This window comes from Octopus sinensis, linkage group LG6 (genome assembly GCF_006345805.1).
Source record: "Octopus sinensis linkage group LG6, ASM634580v1, whole genome shotgun sequence".
Classification (NCBI taxonomy): Eukaryota; Metazoa; Mollusca; class Cephalopoda; order Octopoda; family Octopodidae; genus Octopus; species Octopus sinensis.
Genome location: NC_043002.1, coordinates 62,862,780 through 62,872,703, shown reverse-complemented (window position 1 = coordinate 62,872,703; position 9,924 = coordinate 62,862,780). Strand labels below are relative to the sequence as shown.

The window sequence follows — 9,924 nt, the reverse complement described above, 5'->3', positions numbered from 1 at the left end:
AACGTAAAACCATGTGGTTGATAAGCAAGCTACCTGTTACACAGCCGCTCCTGCGCATATATGTATACTTATGTATGTATGTATGTATGTATGTATGCAAGTATGTATAGACAGAGAAAGGCCGCCTATCACTATTTTATATATCTTTATACCGGTTCGATTTTAGCCACAGCAAGTTATATATATATATATATATATATATATATATATATACACACAAGCATACATGCATCTATATAGACATACCCGAAAGCACACACACACGTACATCCTCCACATATGTATAAATACATATTTATATTGAAGAATGCTTCTGTGTTCATGCGTGTGTATATGCGCGCGTGTATGTGTGAGTATGATATGCATATACATATATATACATATATATGTATATGTATATATATACATATACATACATATATATATATATATATATATATATACTGCGTTGCATACAGAATTGTGTATATACCCGCGTATATATATATAAGGGCGGCGAGCTTTTAGAAACGTTAGCGAGCCGGGCGAAATTCGTAGCAGTATTTCGTCTGTCGTTACGTTCCGAGTTCAAATTCCGCCGAGGTCGACTTTGCCTTTCATCCTTTCGGGGTCGATAAATTAAGTACCAGTTACGCACTGGGGTCGATGTAATCGACTTAATCCCTTTGTCTGTCCTTGTTTGTCCCCTCTATGTTTAGCCCGTTGTGGGTAGTAAAGAAATATATATATATATATATATATATATATATATATATATTATATATATATATGTCTGTGTGGTGTGTCTTTATGCACGGGGATAATTATGTATTTATGTATGTATGGCTATATCTATATGTGTGTGTTGTAAATGCTGATTTAGTCACGAGTACCCACATGTCGATATATTTAACTTTATGGACCTGTGTATCTGTGTTCGCATTGTGTTTGCTTCTCTCTTCCCGACGTGTGTTGTGGATGTGTATTTTGACCCATCGCTTACTTTGGTGACAAGACGGAGCAGAAAATATTCTTTACTTTAATGTATGCTTGCGCCCGTTGATATGTGTGTGTACATCTGTCTGTCTATGTATATGTGTGCAAGTATGTATCTCTGTGTGTGCGTGTGTGCTTGTGCGTATGCGTACATATGTACGTTTGTGTGTATATATGTGTGTATTCTCACACACATACACACACGCACATATACACACACACACACACATACATATATATATATATATATATATTATATATATATAATATATATATATATATATGAAAGAAGAAAGCTGCTGCGGGCTTTGGATCATACAGTAATATATGTTATCTTATAGGGAAGGTGGCAAACCCGTTGAAGCATCGAAATAATGATTTCTCATATGTCTTTCGGATCTTTACATTCGGTGTTCAAATTCCGATTTGGTTACTTTTTCACTTAAATTTTATTTTAGGGGCCGTTGAAATTAACTACCACTCAATTAGTAGGGTCGATGGTATCGACTGACCCGATCACCTCAAAATCGCTGGTGTAGTGGTTAAATCTGAAACATTACTATAATATTCATCCTGGGTGTTCTTGTGTTCTAATTCTATAATGGAATTCGGAGACTTTAAGCTGTTAAAAGTCTGTTTCCGTTAAAATGCCTATTTTGTGCATTACTTCATTTCGGTTTCGAATTCTGGTGAAGGTGCATGATTTTTTAAAAAAACTTTTTAATATGTAAATATAACATATACATATTCAATAGCATGTATATTGTCTCACAAGAGTCAAGACATGTTACAAACGGTTTCATGTTGAAGAAATTCTCAATGTACAGACTTTCAATCGCTGGACATATATATATATATATATTATATTATATATATATATATTATATATATATATATATGTACGTATGTATTTAAGTATAAGTATGTATGTGTATATATATATATATATATATATGTGTGTGTGTGTGTGTGGTGTGTGTGTGTGTGGTGTGTGTGTGTGTGTGTGTGTGTGTGCACGTACGTATGTATGTGTGTGTATGTACACACATGTATATGCATCCATCCATACATTCAGATCTATGTTCAAAGGCTTTTTCTCTTTCATGTCACCGACTAATTTATCGGGTTCGCCTTTTGTTAAGTAATCGAGAATATCATATACGAGAGATTTGGTTACTATTTCTAGTAGATTGGGTGACTACATAGAGGTTCGCTCATTGACTGACGGGCTTCAGCTGCCGTTGTCATCATTTCAATGTTGTGTTTGGTGTTTTGGCTTATGTGAGACCTGAACTTGTACGTCTATGATCAAATGCATTCTAATCGTGACCATCTCATCTTAATACGGACCTGTGCTTATCGTATTCGTATATGTGGCCTCGATTTTCAATTTATAATAGGATAAAAGAACTGTACATATTGTAGCGTGATGGTGCACATGAAAGCCTGAGTGTATCTCAGTATATTCTTCTCCGTTCTAAGTTCAAATCGCACCGTAATCGACTCTTTTATTTCGTAAAGTGTTTATAAAATAAAACAGTAAGGAAATAATGACATCAACTCATTCGATTTTCGTGTACTTTGTCGCTTTTAGACGTTTTAATTCTTTTGATTGTGAAACCAAGACAAGTTAGAGAAGGAAAGTCAGCGACTAATATTATGCAGTTAGACAGACCGACAGACAGATAGATAGATAGAGAACAGGATGGATGGATGGATGGATGAATAAATAGATATGTTTCTTTATTAGCCACACAGGGCTGAACACAGAGGGGACAAATTACAAAGTAGAGCTTTTCTTTTTAGGGAGAACAAAAAATAAAAAAATAAAGATTAAATTAAAAGGGGTGGGGTAGGGTTTCGATCAAAAGGGATCGTAAAAAGGAAAGAAAGAAAAACGATCAATAGGGATCGTGTATCACAGAAATGTCATGATGTAAAGTGCAAAGAGGGAAACAGATAAGATTTATCCGTGGAAAGAAAAGCCTACGGAAACGACCAAGGTAACCTCGAGATAGATAGATCGATAGATAGATAGGTAGATGTTTGTCTTTGTATCGAGTTATAATAAAAACTGAAAAATTACTCAATACATTGAGTACAGTAATTATGTAATATATTTTTAGAAGAGGGATGATAGTGACTTCGAAATTTCGGCCTGGTAGCTTTCGTAAATCCCTATCGCTCTTCTTTTTGTAATAATATATGTGGGTGAGAGTGTGCGCGCATGTGTGATTGTGCGTGTGTGCGTACGTGTATGTATATATACATGCACAGACACACACATTGAGTGAAAGAGAAATGAGAATCAAAAAGCAAATCTTTTTTAAAATTTATTATTCATTTAAATAGTAAAGCAGCGCCCTAGCAGCTGCATCGTTTGCACTCCGGATAAAATTTCGTCCGTTTTACAGCGTGAGTTCAAATTCCGTCACAGTCGATCTAGCCTTTTATCGTTTCGGAGTCCATAACACAAGTACCAGTTGATTACTGGGGGTCGATGTAATCGACTTAGTCCCATTCGCCTGAAATTGCTGGCCCCGTGTCAAATTTAGAACCCATTATTTATCTGTGTTCAAATCGTTTAGGGGTTACAATTTCCTTTAAAACTTACGTGGATTTATAAAATAATATTCACATCAGATTTTGAATTAGATTTTAAGTGGTTGAGAGCAAAGGTGTGTTGGATCATCAGCCGTCCTCTCTCGAATTCTGGGGCGGCGCAAAATTTCGTTTGGCTCTATCGTGCCCCCCATGTTTTTATTTTTAAGTCGTGTTGCCATAATTGCTCAAGGCACTGTGACACCTTGTATAACGCCCTCGATAATACAACGTTTTAATTCTTTTGAGGCCGAAGATTATGAATGCAAGTTAATGGGTGGAGTCCCTACGTGGTCATCTTTATTGCTAGAAATAAAACTCAAATTTCCCTTACGTAACGCCTTACTGTGTTTTAAAGCAAAAAAAAAGGAAAAGGACATTTTGATATGGGCTTAGAATCTCTATGCATAAGCAAAAAAAAAGCCAGGAAGGTCACAAATGGAGTGTCTCTGATCATATGCTTGTACGATCAAAAGCGAGCGTCTGTTAAACTGTTACCTCTATCAACACAATGTTTTACGACACCACCACCATAACAACCACGAAGACCTCCACCACCACCACCACCACTGGGAAGGGCACCGTCCGCCCTAAGAATACATCCAGCAACTAGTCGAAATCCTAGCACTACCACCGCAACCACCATCGCCACCACCACCACCGGAACACTGTCAATCACTCGAACACTACCTCCAACACTAACACTACCACCATAACCGAGAACACTGCCATCACCACCATTGTCGTTCTCCCTAATAGTATTACAACCACCGTCTCACAGAGAACCTCTATATGGTGGTTTAAACTGCTAGAAATAGCAAGCAAACCTGACTTGAAACACGTCCTGCAGTCTATGATCAAAGAAAACATTGGATTATTGTTCTTAAGCAGTAACGTGTTCACTTCTCACCCTTTCCATTGATCCATTACACTAGCATGCTCTCTCTCTCCCACTCCCTCACTTACTCTCTTTCTCTCTCTCTCTGACACTCACTCACTCACTCAATATCTATCTATCTATCTATCTATCTATCTATCTATCTATCTATCTATCTATCTATCTGTCTGTCTATCTATCCCTTCTACTTTCCCTATATCTTAAAATCTACAAAGATTCAACTTAGGAATATACGCTTTTGTTGTCTCGTCCTGGTTCCCTGTTTCATAAAAAAGGGGAGGGGGATCTAAATTACTGTATTACCTTTCAGCGTATGCCTGCTCGATGAGGGACCTCTCGGTGTTAAACAACAACAATTTATTATCTACTACTTTTTTTTAACACCAGTTATAGCAATCACTAAGGCAGCGAGCTGGCAGAGACGTTAGGACGCCGGATGAAATGCTTAGCGGTATTACGTCTGCCGCTACGTTCTGAGTTCAAATTCCGCCGAGTTCGACTTTGCCTTTCATCCTTTTGGGATCGATATATTAAGTACCAGTTACGCACTGAGGATCGATATAATCGACTTAATCCGTTTGTCTGTCCTTGTTTGTCCTCTCTGAGTTTAGCCCCTTGTGGGTAGTAAAGAAGTAGGTATTACCTATGTCTTTACGTTGTGAGTTCAAATTCCGCCGAGGTCGATTTTGCCTTTCATCCTTTCGGGGTCGATAAATTAAGTACCAGTTACGCACTGGTGTCGATATAATCGACTTAATCCATTTGTCTGTCCTTGTTTGTCCTCTCTGAGTTTAGCCCCTTGTGGGTAGTAAAGAAATAGGTATGAGTTCAAATTCCGCCGAGGTCAACTTTGCCTTTCATCCATTCGGAATCGATAAATTAAGTACCAGTTACGGACTGGGGTCGATCTAATCGACTGGCCTCCTCCCCACAAATTTCGGACCTTGTGCCTAGAGTGGAATAGAATCGTTACCGCTCCGGACAAAATACTTAGCGACATTCTGTTCGTTTTTGCGTTCAAATCCCGCCGGGGTCAACTTACCTTTCAACATTTCATGATCAATAAAATAAATATCAGTCGGCACAGGGGTCGATGTTGTCAAATTGCCCCTTCTCCCAAAATTTGAAAATAATTACGTTAATGGTTATTTTCAAATATGGATGATCACACATGAGCAGAAGAGTTAGAACACCGGACAAAATACCTTACGATATTTGTTTCATCTCTTAGTTCAAATTCCACCAGGTTCACCACTGCTTTTCATCCCTCCAGGGTCAATGAAATAAAGTGCCAGTTTAGTGCTAGTGTCGATGATATTCTCCTCGTCGCTGCTGTGTGCCACTCGCCTCTGTCCACGTAGCTGGGATCGCCCCTCACGCTTCGTGCCCGCCGACGACGTCGCAGTCGTCGCACTTCGTCCTCTCACTCCAAATTTTGCTAATCTTGCTCTGAAATCTGAAACCATTGTCAAACCCTAGAAAGGTGATGATTGTCAAAATTGTTACAGCATCGGGCAAATTCCCTAATGAGTTTTGATTTGGTTCTTTATGCCCCGAGTTCAAACCACCATCATGGTCAGTATATGCCTTTCATTCCTCTACCGGCCCTAAAGGTACTGGAGCTTGACATATGCGACTAATGCCTCGATGTTTCTAATGCTGTGCCTAAATTGGAAACAATAACATTCGTTTTAGCAAACAGAAAAGGTGTCAAGGGTGTGGAAGAGTCGATAGGTTGTCGGAAATTTTTTTTAAAAGGTTTTTATTCCAGGTCTTTAAATTCTGTGTTCAAATCCTTCTAGAGAACAGATTTAGTTTTATTTATTTTTGAGAAAATAAAGTACCAGTCAAACAAGAGTTGAGGTCGATAAATTCGAGTAACCCCGCTCCCCCAAAATTTCTGGTTTTCTGCTAACGTTGGAAACAATTATTGAAAGTAGTGTATTGGTAGAATCTTCAGAAGGTCGGAAAACTATATTATGGTATTTATGTAGAGTCTTCTGGTTTTAAGTTCGAATCCCGTTGACATGAAATTTACTTTCCAATCTTCCAGAATAAAAAAAGTGTACGAGATACTGGAAGCAATATAATGAACTAACTTCTCTTTCTTTATACTCTCTCTCTCTCTCTCTCATCCAAACTTTTGTCCTTGCATCTATGCTGGAATTAATTACCAGATGATAGAGCAGCGGTAACTATTGCACAGTATGAGACGAAATAACTCGTATCATATAACTACGTGCAAAGGAGGCGAGCTGGCAGAAACGTTACCGCGCTGAACGAAATGCTTAGCGGTATTTCGCTCGTCGCTACGTTCTGAGTTCAAATTCCACCGAGGTCAACGTTGCCTTTCATCCTTTCGGGGGTCGATTAAATGAGTACTAGTTACGCACTGGGGTCAATATAATCGACTTAACCCGTTTGTCTGTCCTTGTTTGTCCCCTCTGTGTGTAGCCCCTTGTGGGAAGTAAATATCAAAGAAATAAGAATCGTTACCACGCCGGGCGATATGCTTAGCGGCATTTCGCCCGTCGCTACGTTCTGAGTTCAAATTCCACAGAGGTCAACTTTGCTTTTCCTCCTTTCGGAGATCAATAAATTAAGTACCAGCTGAGTACTGGGGTGGGTCGATGTGATCGACTGACCCTCTCCCAACAAAATCCAGGTCGTGTGCCAATAGTAGAAAGGATTATTTAACTACGTATCGTGAAATTCTGAGGTCAAATTCCATCCGTGCTGACTTTAGCAGTTAAATTTTCTGGGTCAATAAGATAAATAGCATTTAATATGATCCAATATTAACCTTCCTTCCAAATTTTTTATGAATCTGAGCACATTTTTCATCATATACAATAGAAGCCGTTTATTGTAATTACTTTCAGGGGGTTAGTTTTTTATAACAATAACCGAATAAAATAATTAATCAGTAAATATACAGATATTCTCATTGTATTTGGAATCAAGTAATTTTGATGACAATAAGCGTTTGCTGGTATTGTCAACGATTACAATATACAGAATCCTCTGGCAATGTGGGTGTGTGCGTGCACATTTTGTTTTATATGTTAAGTATGCATTCATATTGTTGGTCTTACCACAAGTGCAAAAAGGAAAACGAAATAAATTTGTCATTTGGTCATAATGCTTTTCATTAAAACGCTTCGTTTTGGCCTCGGGAAAGGCATGCACATCACAACGATTCATATCTGTCGACAACACCACTACATGCAACAAAGAAACCACTACGGATTTAATAAAACTGCTTGAAAATAGCAGCCAAAGTTCCTTCCAGTCACATCGGATTTTCATAAGAAAAGTAAGTGAACGAATTGACTAGTGTAGTCCTAGATACATCTGGGCAAAAAGAAGAAAGAAAAAAGTAGGTGGTGGCTATTGTAGTTTGACTTGTCTTTGATCGTAACGCAGTTTGAACGTAGAGTAACCTAGGGCTAAAAAACAAAAGCAACAAGGGGAGTGTTGGCCATGGCTGGAACACTCCAAAATTGAATAGGAGCTAAACGGCAACAAATACGGCTACTTCAAAAACAACAAGAACTACTTCATTAACAACGAAAACAGACACACAGACACACATACCACAAATAATTTTTGAGAAGATAAGTAGGTGATACATCGTCAATGGTGTTTCTGTTGTCGTTCTTGTTGTACTGCGTCTTAGTAGAGTTAGAATTATACTCTTGGCTTAACAAAGACTTTGAGAAAGGCATGAACGTTATAACATTGCTTGGACGCCCAGTATCAAAGTGAACTGTAAAAAGACTACTGCGTACACACACACACACACAAATACAAAGGCAGAAACAAACACAGGCAGCATGGAAACACGAATACGTATACATACACACACCCACACACTCACGTATATGTATACATTCACACACACATGTATACATATATATACACAAATATGCATACATACATGCATGCTTGCATATACATACATATATGTATATACTCTTTTAATCTTTTACTTGTTTCAGTCATTTGACTGTGACCATGCTGGAGCACCGCCTTTAGTCGAGCAAATCGACCCCATGACTTATTCTTTATAAGCCTTGCACTTATTCTATCGAATACTTTTGCTGAACCGCTTAGGTACGAGGACGTAAACACACCAGCATCTGGTGTCAAGCGATGTTGGGCGGGGACAAACACACACACACACACACACACACACACACACATATATATATATATATATGTGACAAACGGATATATATATATATATATATATATGTGACAAACGGATATATATATATATATATATATATTTGTGTGTGTGTGTGCGTGTGTGTTTATATATACACACACATATGCATGCATATACATACATATATATACATGCTTGCATGCGTGCATATACAGGTACATGCATACATGCATGCAGCCCTATACAGATATAAACATATACCATCATAAACGTACACACACACACGCGCGCGCACACAATATCATACGGACACACGCAAATCAATACGTTACAAGCTTCGGTAAAAACATTGAGATTGACGTGCTTAGACAAAGCTGGAGTTTGTCAACGATATATTAACAATCAGGTTACGGTTTCAATTCCATGAAAATCATTGAAGTTTTTTTTTTTCAGTTTCTTTTTAATTTATTTGCTTTTTGTAGTAAACTCTATGGGATAGGCATGAATGTCATATTCTCTGATCTCTGCCTTACGTTTTAGATTTAATTACCAGATGCCTTACGTTTTAGATTTCTACGCGTATTTAATGCACAAGAGAAGAACAATAAAATTAGAGAATTACTATTTTTTAATCTCGCAGCGTGAGATATTCAGCAACAGTACTTAGTAGTAAAGATCGTTTGCCAACATAATAAGGCAGTCTTGGTTTAAGACTAATGTTGCTGTAATTTAGCCCCAGGAGACAGATATTGTTTTGAGCTGAGGGGGGGATGCTAGATTCTCTTGTTCGAAAATGTCAGGACACAGGTCGTGTCGTATAACCAGCTGGAGACGATGTCTCCTGGGGCTAAATTACAGCAATATCAGTCCTAAACCAGGACTGCCATGTTATGTTGGCAAACAATCTTTGCTACAATGAAATTAGAATTTGGCTCATTTGTGAGTGTGTCTGTGTTTAAGAACGCATGTGTGTGTGTATGTGTGTGTGTGTCAGTATACTCATATGCGAATATATGAGCATGTTTGTGCAGGAGGGCGTGCATATGTGTATGTGTGTGTATATTTCAGTATGTGCTTGTACGTGTATGCGTGTAAAGACATACTAACGAAAGTTCTAGAGAAAATTTACCAAGACAACCCTGTGATAAGAGGGACACTTTTGGTTCAAATGCGGTGTCATTTCTTTCCTTTTCTTTTTCATTTTATTAAGGTGTGTGTCAGCATTCGTCACAGACCCATTTTCTGGCAATCAGGTCCCTTGATTCACGTCCTGGTTGAA

The 9,924-nt window shown here is 38.1% G+C and overlaps 2 long non-coding RNA genes across 2 annotated transcripts in view; one reads left to right on the top strand and one right to left on the bottom strand.

The window, feature by feature from the left end:
• LOC118763939 overlaps positions 1–6,611 on the bottom strand; it is a 13,972-nt gene extending 7,361 nt beyond the window's left edge. The window contains exon 1 of the long non-coding RNA XR_004999711.1: positions 6,590–6,611. This is a non-coding gene — a long non-coding RNA (uncharacterized LOC118763939). The remainder of the gene's footprint in view (positions 1–6,589) is intronic.
• Positions 1–9,924, top strand: part of LOC118763938 — a 128,757-nt gene that overhangs the window by 6,428 nt on the left and 112,405 nt on the right. The gene's annotated exons all lie outside the window — the stretch shown is intronic.